We start from the raw sequence: 6,407 nt of genomic DNA, 5'->3' as shown, positions 1-6,407 counted from the left end.
CCTCGTTTATATTTTCATTAGTTTTGGGGATTAACAGACTATTTCTGTCACAGCATCGGGCATGATGGTAGGCGCCATTCAGGACAGTGTCAGGGTACCCTCTAACTCTGAGTTTATATCTCTGGTCATTGGCCGCTTTTTTAAAGTCCAAAGGATCTGAGCAATTCCGTCTCGTCCTAAGATACTGTCCCTTTGGGATACCTTTGCGGAGTGCCTGTGGACGCCAACTCTCCCACTGCAATAGGTTATTTGTTGCTGTGGGTTTTCGATAACTCCTCATTATGAGGTGACCGTCCCTCCCTCTAGTGATAGTCAAGTTCAGGAAGGTAATCGAATCATGGTCTATTGTGGAGGTGAAGAACAGCCCCATGTTGTTGACATAGAGCTGCTCCACAAAAGAATTGAAGTGTTGGACATCCCCTTTCCATAGTATTAGAATGTCATTAATGTATCGCAGCCAAAGCTGGACACATGATTACCATTCCTCGAGCTGGAACACCCCTGGACACCTTTCTGGAGGTAGTCACTGAAGAACTACGTCACCTAGAGGGACGTGTCCCCAGACATCAGAATATTGATAAATATGAGTTAGAGGGACTTCTCTCCCTGGAGAGGGATGAAGAGATCACCATAAAACCTTCCAACACAGGTGCAAATATAGTGATCCTTGTGATAATAAATGCTATGAGATTTTGTGTGAAAATCCTGCTGATCAGTACCGTAAACAATTGGTGACCATTGTCAAGAAAGCGTATACTACCCGCCTTGTCAACAAAGGTGAGATGGATTTTCTGCTTTCTCCACATCCAATTATGGCCTGCTTTTACAGTCTACCTAAAATACACAAAAGGCGCAACCCTCCAAAGGGAGACCCATAGTGTCAGGGATTGGAAGTTTGATGCAGAACATCAGTATTTATGTGGACAATGTTCTGCGTCCCTTTGTTATTTCCTTTCCATTCTACACACGTGACACAATGGATGTCATTAGTAGACTGAATGACGTCATATGTGAGGAGGACGTCATGCTGGCCAGCTTGGATGTAGAGGCCCTGTATAGCTCCATACCACATGACAAGGAACTGGAAACCATCTGTTGCTTCCTAAGAGAGCGAGGGACACACTTTGCCATGCACAATGATTTTGTGGTGACCCTATTCGACTTTATCGTACAACACAACATCTTTCTTTTCAATCGGAAAATCTTCCGCCAGCTCAGAGAGTGTCCATGCGCAGGCTGCAATTGGCGTCACGAACAAGACTATAAACTATCACTCACACCTGACCCAGCCATTGCATATTATTGGCGTCAGAGAGGCATACCCCCAATCCGGCTCTATTACTATGTGCAGGTACAAAGGTGGAATAATTACTATGTGGGGACATTAAGGGGACTGGTTGTGTTTAGTTATGCTTTAGGCGGGTTAGAGGTGTGATCTAGTATGAAAAAAATATATATACATACTGTAAACATATTGACCCATATTAAGAAGATGTTTTTTATTTTCACATACATGTTTATATTTGTATGTGTGGTTTGGGAGGTGGCAGGGACATTACTTGCACAGGGGCCCTCTGGTGTCTGTGTCCTCCCCTGGGCTGGTCCATTGCTTTCTAAAACCCCTACAATCTCGAACTTGGCTATCCACAATAATCAGGGGTAATTTCAGATGTATCTTATCACCTGCTCCTGTGGCCTGCAGTACGTTGTGAAGACCATCCATGAATTAAGACGGCGTGTCAGAGAACATCTAGGGGCATCCGCAATATGAGGGATACCCCCATTGACAGACACCGTCGAGTCACATGTAGGAGACCCTGGAGTGATTAGTTTTCAGGGTATAGAACAGATTTTTCAGTCACCTAGAGGAGGTGACATTGACAATAGGCTGTTGAGAAAAGAACTGGAGTGGATCTTTCGCCTTGGTACAGAGAAACCTAGGGACCTGAATGATCAAAGCAGCTATACATGTTTCATCTAACATTACAAGCCCCTACTTTCCTAGTCTTAATTTTAAGCCTAGGTATCACCTCTGACATTTATATATCCCCTGCTAACCTCCATTTGGACCCCTGATTTTCAAAGTTGCTTCATTTTTGGGGTTTTAGATGACCTGGAATTATAAAATATATACATTTATGTAAATATGTACATTTATGGAAAATCCCTCCTCTAGGACCTGCTCCTACCTGAAGAACAGAGCCCAATGGCACTCTGACGGGAATGGTGAAGTGGCCATGCACGCCCAGCTCTCACTATTCAATTCAATAGGACCTTCCAAGTAAGCATGCTCAGCTATTTTTGGGCCAATTGAAGTGAATGGTGAGAGCCATAATACGAGTCCACCTTTCCATTTCCCTCAGCATGCGGTAGTAGTGGGTCCCATAGGTGGGACCCTCACCTATGGGATGTTTATGGAATATCCTGTGAACATATCATAAACGCCCTCATGAAAATCATCCATTAAAGTGTCCGTGAACAATCTTGCAGAAAATTATATTTCTACGTGAGAATCAAGCCAAGCTAGAGTTTCAGCCATTAGTGTGTGTTATTAATATTTATTAATAAGTGTAAGTTGTCTAAACAGGATAGAAATACAGGTGTGGTCAGGTGCTCTTAAAATAATATATATGTAATAATTAGGGTATTATACATGCAATAAAAATATTGTACGTTTTTTTGTTTTACATTTTCCTCTTTGGTGGCGCCTCTTGCTGTTCATCCATCTGGTCCACCTTCTCCAGCATTCAGAGGTCAACTAACATGCTCAGCAGCTTTCCTGTTCCCTTCCTCTCTCCTGAGTACTGGCATATTGGTAGGTGAAGTGGTCCAGATATTGCAGCAAGTCCCTGAGAAGCCAATGCAGAGGATGGGAGTGGTAGTGGTGAGATGTGGGAGTGTACTCACTCAGGCTATTGCTCCCTGGGGTTTGGTGCAGTGAAAAGGTGGTATGAAAGGAACAGGCAGATGTAGAAAAACATTACACGTTTTTCTTTACTGAGTGCAAAGGATGAGTTACAGTGCATCCAGCTGTCGTCTGTACAAGGTGAAATATCTCTATCCCCAGATGATGAGGTATGGTGGCAGGCAAGATGGCAGACAATAGAACTCTAGAATAGTCCTTCTCTCTTTACTTCTCTTTCCTAACAGCAATAAGCTGGTACATGTGGCTATAGCTGTTCCATTGTGAAATGCAGGCTTTTACATATGCCTGTCCTGAACTGTGATGATGGGTGTCCTAACTTGTTATCCCCTCACCTGCAGCAGAGTCTGTATAGCTGTAGCGCTGATCACTATGCTGTTGTTGTATGCTGTAGCATACAGATCTTCAATGGCCTGGGACTCAGCAGCCTCCCTGGAGTAGTGGTCCTCACAGACGAGCTGTATGTTTAGCCCCACAGGACCTTGGGGTGGGAGCAGAGGAACGTGCTCCCTCATGCCAAGCTTGTTATGCTGACTCTGGCACTCTCTAGAACTCCCCCTCCTGGCAGGAAGTAGGACCAGCCCACTCCCACCAAGAGGGGAGGAATGGAATGGTAAGTTCCGTTCCTGATGCCAAACATAACTTATCATTCTAATGCTTACAATATACAGCTATATCTTTCTCTAGAAAGGGGGAAAATGCAATTGTTGGGGCATTACATAGAATATGTACCTCTGTCAGGGACTATTTTGTGTGGAGAGGAGGAAGGGGTTAACAAAAGCTTAATGCAATACACCCAGGGAGATGCAATTGCTTGATTGTCTCTTTGGAGCTGCCGTCAACCCACAGAAAGGGAAGAAAGTCCTCCAGATAAGCAGATAATAATTAAAAGAGTTTTAAATTTGTGGGAGAACCCTTTTAACACATGTGCACTGTTAGGCTACTTTCACACTTGTGCTAGGAGGGACCGGCAGGCTGTTCCGGCAGGGGACCAGCCTGCCGGATCTGTACTAAAGCTAGCCCAAGTATGCCACCGGAAGTCTGATCCGGCCCCATTCACTATAATGGGGATGGCCATGAGGTCTGGCCGCAGCACGGCAAAACTACAGCGGCACACTTGGGCTAACGTTAGTACAGATCCGGCAGGCTGGTTCCCTGCCGGAACAGCCTGCAGGACCCTCCTAGCGCAAGTGTGAAAGTAGCCTTAGCATAAGTGCTGCTTTGCATCACAACTATTAATAATGCAGGTTTGGCTTGAAGCACACACATGATAATTTCACTGCTAAAAGTAAAAAAACATGATGGAAACTATAGAAGAGAGTCAGCGAGTTATTGGTACTGTCTTACAACATAAAAGCTATTCATTAATGTTAATAATTAGGACAGTGAACTGTGTGAAACACCCTGCTGATACACTGCGCAATACCAAGTGATATGGCGGTGTCATCACCGGTGATCGATGACATGCAGTAAATGTGGCTCATCTGTAAAGTCCTATTCCAACCGTCTGTAATGTCAATGAATATTAAAATAAAAAAAATGATGTTAAAGGGGTTCTCCGGGAATTATTTAAAATGGCCACCAGCAACCTGTCCTAGAATGTGAGCATGACTGGTTGCCGCCACTTGCAGAGCTGCCTGGTGAAGGGAGGGGTGACGGTGCAGGTCCTTACAACACTGCTCTACCCAATAGATGGTAATAATGCCTACGATATACCATCATGGCTGAGCAGCCTGACAGGAGCACTCACCGATGCGTAATGCATATGCCAGAGAGTAGTGTGCAGCGAGGCTTCACCCCCTCACCCCCCTAGGCAACAATGCAAGGGGTGTCAATCTCTTTAAAATGAAATACATATTCTTCAAGCCATTCCAGAACAATGTTTGCAGTGTGGTGGGGCACAGTATCCTGCTGTAAGGGGACATTGCCATTAGCGAACACCGTAATGTTTCGGTAGCTGGTTTATCACACTGCACACTGCAGACAAATCTATTTTTATTTTGGGGAAAGGGGGTGATTTTATTTTTATTTTTTTATTTTTACTTTCATACTTTACTTTTACATTTTAAAAACTATTTTTTTAGACTTTTAAAAGTTTACTTTGGGAACTTGAACATGCAATCGTTAGATTATTTCTCTCTTAAACTCCAATGCAGGGTTTCCGTAGGAATATGTCTGCGCAGATCATTCAGGAGGACCGAGACTGCCGGACACATTATCCAGCTCCCTTCATCACCACTAGGGGAGCCATTGCAGGCCTGGGAGCATGCACTCCAGCGTTTTTAAGCTCCTACACTAAACAAAAAAATAAACCTTACACTTTCGGTTTTGCTCCCATTTTGCATGAGCTGAACTCAAAGATCCTAAACATTTTCTACATACACAAAAGACCCATTACTCTCAAATATTGTTCACAAATCTGTCTAAATCTGGGTTAGTGAGCACTTCCCCTTTGCCGAGATAATGCATCCCACCTCACAGATGTGGCATATCAAGGTGCTGATTAGACAGCATTAATATTGTACAGGTGTGCCTTAGACTGTCCACAATAAAATGCCACTCTGAAATGGGCACAGTTTTGCCTTACTGGGGAAGGTGGGGGGGTCAGAAAACCAGTCAGTATCTGGTGTGGCCACCATTTCCCTCACGCAGTGCAACACATCTCCGTCGTATAGAGTTGATTGGGTTGTTGATTGTGGCCTGTGGAATGTTGGTCCACTCCTCTTTGTGTGAAGTTGCAGAATATTGGCTGGAACTGGAACACGCTGTCGTATACACAGATCCAGAGCATCCCAAACATGCTCAATGGGTGACATGTCCGGTGAGTATGCTGGCCATGCAAGAACTGGGATGTTTTCATCTTCCAGGAATTGTGTACAGATCCTTGCAATATGAGGCCGTGCATTATTATCATCGTGCCAGACGCCATCGAATGTGAGCATTTGCCCAATCAAGTCAGTTACGACGACGAACTGCAGTCAGGTCGAGACCCCGATGAGGAGGACGAGCATGCAGATGAGCTTCCCTGAGACGGTTTCTGACAGTTTGTGCAGAAATTCTTTGGTTATGCAAACTGATTGTTGCTGCAGCTGTCCAGGTGGCTGGTCTCAGATGATCATAGAGGTGGACATGCTGGATGTGGAGGTCCTGGGCTGGTGTGGTTACACGTGGTCTGCGGTTGTGAGGCCAGTTTGATGTACTGCCAAATTCTCTGAAATGCCTTTGGAGACGGATTATGGTAGAGAAATACACATTCATTGCACGGGCAACAGCTCTGGTAGACATTCCTGCAGTCAGCATGCCAATTGCCCGCTCCCTCAAACATTGCACATCTGTGGCATTGTGCTGTGTGATCAAACTGCACATTTCAGAGTGGCCTTTATTGTGGGATGTCTAAGGCACACCTGTGCAATATTCATGCTGTCTAATCAGCACCTTGATATGCCACATCTATGAGGTGGGATGCATTATCTCGGCAAAGGAG

The sequence above is a fragment of the Bufo gargarizans genome, chromosome 10 (genome assembly GCF_014858855.1).
Source record: "Bufo gargarizans isolate SCDJY-AF-19 chromosome 10, ASM1485885v1, whole genome shotgun sequence".
Lineage (NCBI taxonomy): Eukaryota > Metazoa > Chordata > Amphibia > Anura > Bufonidae > Bufo > Bufo gargarizans.
This window is presented reverse-complemented; position numbering follows the sequence as displayed.